Genomic DNA, 5,153 nt, shown 5'->3' with positions numbered 1-5,153 from the left:
CTAATGGGAGCAGAAAGTCTTAGGTTATTTCAATTTCATTTCTTTTGTATTTTAAGGTCTTTCTCCTGATAGCTTGCAGAACTTGTTGTTTTTGAATTGAATTATTAATTTTAACCACTATGTATCTTGGAGTTTGCAGCCATGATTATTTTTCTGAAAGGGGTCTCTGAATTCTTTCTACTGGAATTTCATTTTCTTTGTTCAGAAACTCTGAAGAGTTCTTCTTTTCTGTTATTTACTACATTATGGGTGTTAAGGTTTTGTGTCTTGTCTTGTTTTCCTGGGAGACCTGTGATCCTGAGTTTATTTCTATGTATCCTCTCTCCAAGTTTACTATGTTTTGCTTGCAGAGTGTGCATATTTTCTCTTCATATTACTGTTTTTGCTTTCTTCTTCTAGATTGTCCTTCACTTTTATATATTTGCATTCTTAATCTAGTGTTCTCCTTTTTGTTTTGTAGGTAAGGTTTTTTCCTCTCTTTTGTCTATTATTTTTACTTTTTGCAATAAATTCTGCTCCCATAATTCCCACTTCTCTTTCAGATCCCCCAGGATCAGTGTGTTGTTCCTCCATGTTCTCTTTACCTTCCTTTACCTTCTTTTCAAAATGGGTAGCTGATTATTGATCCTCAAAGTTTAAGTTCATTTTTTCAATGAACAAAAATCTATCTTCTTTCTTTCCTATCTCCTGCCTCCATCAAAAGAAAAAGAAAACCACTAAAACAAAGACGCTCATGAAGAAATATGTTTTGTTCAACTTTGACATTTGTTACCAGAAATTTACTAATAGGAATAGATGGCACATGGGGGATATCATGGCCAGTGGGGAGGATCTAGTGATGCCTTCTGCAGGAGTCACACTAAAAGAAGTCAGTAAGTTCCTGATATTGATCAAGAAAGGGAAGCTCAAGCTAGTGGTCATCATTGCCTGCATAGACCTGAAGAAGAATCAGGACTACCCCCCTGGCATCCAAGGACACCAAGAAGCAGCTATGATATTCAGGGCAGCCATCAGCACCCATGACGATGACAAGTATCAGGTTGACTTGCTGACCCAGGCCAGTGCCTTCCTAAGAATATTCCATTTTCCACATTAACATGATTGAGTACATGAAGGAGAAATACAAGGACCTCAGGCTCATTGGTGGCAACAGGGCGCTCATTGGTCCTGGAAGGGACCCTATGTAGGCTGTCATGGTCAATGGCTCTGGCTGCATTACCCAGGAAGAGCTGGCATGTGGGTAGCCCCAGGTGACAGCTGTATACAAGGTCTCAGAATAGACACTAGAGATCAGGTGTCCTAGTCACTGCTGATGGCGAAATGCAGAATGCAGGTCACATTGCCAAAGCCCTTGCAGTAGGAGCTCCCACAGCCAAGATGGGCTCTCCATTGGGTGCTACCACAGAGGCCCCAGGGAAGTATTCTCTAATGGGATCCAGCTAAAGAGATCCTGAGGGATGGGCTTCCTCTATGCCGTGGACAAGAACTTCAGCAGCTAGAACATCAGTGAGTCGGATAAAATCTCAGGGGCTGTCTGGGCAGTGCAGGACAAAGGGTCCATCCACAAATTTATTCCCTACTTGCCTGCTGGCATCCAGCTCTCCTACCAAGATGCAGGTGCCAAGAGTTTGACTCAAGTCAGAGCCATGATGCACTCAGGGGAGCTGAAATTGGAGAAGAGAACATCAACTGCACAGGTGGAAGGCAGCATCCATGGACTCCATCTGTATGAGAAGCAGCTCTTCTGGGAAGTGACCTTGTTTGGTTTTACTGTCTCTCATCTCTCCCTCACTTTTTTTCAAATCTTTACCTTCTGTCTTATGCTATGTCAATACTATGCATTGCTTCTAAGGGCAGAAGAGTGATAAAGACTAGGCAATTGGGGTTAAGTGACTTGCTCGGGGGTAATAGAGCTGGGAAGTGTCTGAGGCCAGATTGGAACCCAGGCCTGACTCCCACTCCACTGAGCCACCTAGCTGCCCCCTCTTGATTTTTCAATAAAAATACCTCATTCCTTTGGAGCACTGACATGTAGCCTTTTATAAATATTGCTAATAAGCAGGGAAAGCTCAGTTCATTTTGGGGTTTGTTATCAACCTTTGCACAGCATCATTTGTAAATTAATTTGGAGGCTGGGAACTGTGACATGGTACACTGGAAAGAATATTGGATTTGGGGTTGAGGACCTGGAATCCTGCTTCCGGCAAGGTTACCTTGGGACCTTGGGTAAATCACTTGATCTAAGTCTTGTTTTTCTCACCTGAAAAATGAGGGAGAGAGAAAGAAGGGAGTCAACCAGCTGGTTTCAGGCTATTTTGACTCTCAATCTCTTTCAAACACCAGGATACTCACACTGGTGCCAGAGGAAGGGAATCATTTGTCTAGGGTATCATGAAAACGGTGTGTGTGTGTGTGTGTGTGTGTGTGTGTGTGTGTGTGTGTGTGTGAGGGGTGGGGACTGGAGGAAAGAGAGGTGGGAGAGAGAGAAGAAGAAGTTGCTTGCCTAGAGGCTATTGCTTCATGGGTACTGCTACCTGGTCCTGGCTGGAATGCTGAGGGTGTTGCTCCTTCCTGCCCCTGTTGGGAAAGGGAGGATCTAGGCTGTGGAGAGAGAGCCCTGAGGGAGGGTGGAGAGGTAGCCATAGATGGTCACAGACCCAGTGCCTCAGCTGCTTCTGACATCTGTGCCTCATCTGTTCTGAGCTTTCTCATCTGCACCAGTGTGGGCGAGTCACTGCAGAGCAACTCAGTGGAAGGCCCAGGAGGCAGCTGGGATAACCACCCCTCCTCCCTAGGGAACCTGAAATGGAAAACAAAAAGGACCGGAAATAGTTTTCTCTAAACCCGAGTATTTAGGGTTTTGGGGGAGGGATAAAGCAAAAGGGGGTAAAAAGAGATAGAGGGGAAATAGGAGGAGGGGAGGAATGGAGGGAAGGACAGAGGGAAAAGGAGAGAAAGGAGGAAAGGAAAAAAGAAAGGGAGGGAGGAAAATGAAAAGCAGAGAGGGAGAGAAAGAAGAGAAGGAAGGATGGAGAGAGAAGAAAGACTGGAGGGGAATGGAGTTGGGGACAAAGAGGAAAGGAGGGACAATAGAGGGAGAGGAAAGGATAGAGGGGAGAATGTAGAGAAAGGAGAAAGAGAGACAGAGAGAAACAGAGACAGTGAGACAGAGAGAGAGACAGAGAGAGAAACAGAGAGAAAAAGAGATAGACCGACAGAGAGGAGGGAATATAGCAAAATGGAGGAAAGTAAGCTCCTGAATAGGAATTGTTTCCTTCTTTAGATTTCTGTCCCCAGAACCTGGCATACTGGAGGCTCTTTATAAATTCTTGTTAATTGATTGATAGTGGATTATTCCCAGAGGCTCAAAGATTCATAACCAGAAAGATCCTTAGAGGTGATGGTAAAACCCACCCCCCTCAGATTATAGATGGAGAAACTGAGGCACAAAGGAATCTGGTTGCGATCACAGAACCAATAAGTATCTAAATTGAAATTTGAACCTAGGTCTTCCTGACTGTCCAAGTCCAGTGCCTGCTGACACCATGCTGAGAAGTGGGGCTGGGACTGGGGTGGAGGGTGGAAGAATAGGCACACACACCACATTAAAGAAGAACAGAACTTCTGTTTCATCTCCCTCTAGCTAACTTATGTGTCTCCATTGCACAGAAAAGTAAACTGATCCCCCAGAAGCTAGGCTAGGGCCAGAATGAAATAAAGATTTTCAGACCTACCTCACTCACTCACTAGGTGACTGCTTCTCCCACTACCAATATTTTCTCCAGACTAATTTGATCCAGCAATACAAAGCTAGGACAAATCAGCTTCTTTCTTTTCTCTTTGACTTACTCTCTGCCCCCTTCCCTGCATCCCTCTGAAAGGCAGCCCTTGGCTGGACAATCAAGACTCCTGGGTCCTTTTCCTGCCCGGTCTGGTCTCTCCCCTCCTCCTTCTGGGTCTCTCTGGGACAAGGCAAGATGAGGCCCAGTTCTGGCAGGCTTAATTAACTGAGAGCCGTTTTGTAGCCCTGGGGTGATGGGGAATATAAAACTGCAAAGTCTGATTAAAAATAATAATGAGAAAGCCTATTCCCTGAGCACTTAATGAGGGTTAATTAATTAATCAGCCTCCTTGCAGCTCCTAGAGGTGGGCTAGGGTTATTGTCATTCCCCTGGAGGAGTAGGAAGGGTGGGGGGTATTGGAAGGGAGGGGACACTTGGGTTCTGACACCAACTTGTTTTGCTGTATCACCAGGAAGGCAGCCAATGAGAAGCACTGAAGCCTTGTGGACAGAGAGCTGGCTTTAGAACCAAGAAGATTCAAACCTACCTCTGATATGTACAGGCTGTGTGACCCTGGATGGGTCACCTAATCTCTTAGTGTTTTAGGGCACTCTAAAATGGTATTCTTCACCTTATTTGTGTCTAGCACCCCTCAAGCAGCCTGGTAAAACCTGGTTTGAAATAATTGACAGAAATATTAATTGTCAGAAATGAGTGAAAATAAAGATACCATTTTTTTCTCCATCTAAGTGCATTGACTACTCAAGATGCATCCCAGGTTAGGAATCTCTGCCCTAAGATTCTCATTGTAGAGGTGTCAGCCTGAGAAGTTCCCCATCCAGGAGCTGGAAACCAATTTCATAGCAATGAAGTGGAAGGTGCTGAACCTTCTTCACCCAAAAGGACTCTCCAGATTCGAGCCTGGATGTTTTAGTTAAAGGTGATATTGGATGTAAAGCATTTCCCAATCCTCAAAGTCATATAAAAATGCCTGCTATTGTTATTAATAAGGCAATGAGTTGGCAAAATGGATCAAATGCTGGATCTGAAATCAGGAAGACCTTCCTCTCTCTGTGACCCTGGACCAGTCACTTTAAAGCCCTGCTTGCCCTCCATTTCCTCATCTGTCAAATGAGCTGGAGGAGGAAATGACAAACCCCTCCAGTGTCTTTGCCAAGAAAACCCAAATGGGGTCAGGGAGAGTCAGGCTTGACAGGAAAAACTTAACAACATTGTTATTAGTCTGACCACTGCTGCTCATTAGGTACATGACCCTGAGGGAAATTCCCTGTCTTTGGGGCCTCAGTCTTCTCATCTTTAAATTAGACAAGTTGGACCAGAGATCTCTAAGGTCCTTATCTGGCACTAATA

The 5,153-nt window shown here is 44.7% G+C and overlaps 1 pseudogene; it reads left to right on the top strand.

Moving 5' to 3' along the window:
- The first annotated feature begins 733 nt into the window (after window positions 1-733).
- Window positions 734-4,720, top strand: LOC100018595 (inosine-5'-monophosphate dehydrogenase 2-like; annotated as a pseudogene).
- Window positions 4,721-5,153: the final 433 nt, after the last annotated feature.

The sequence above is a fragment of the Monodelphis domestica genome, chromosome 5 (genome assembly GCF_027887165.1).
Source record: "Monodelphis domestica isolate mMonDom1 chromosome 5, mMonDom1.pri, whole genome shotgun sequence".
NCBI classification, from domain to species: domain Eukaryota; kingdom Metazoa; phylum Chordata; class Mammalia; order Didelphimorphia; family Didelphidae; genus Monodelphis; species Monodelphis domestica.
This window is presented reverse-complemented; position numbering and strand designations above follow the sequence as displayed.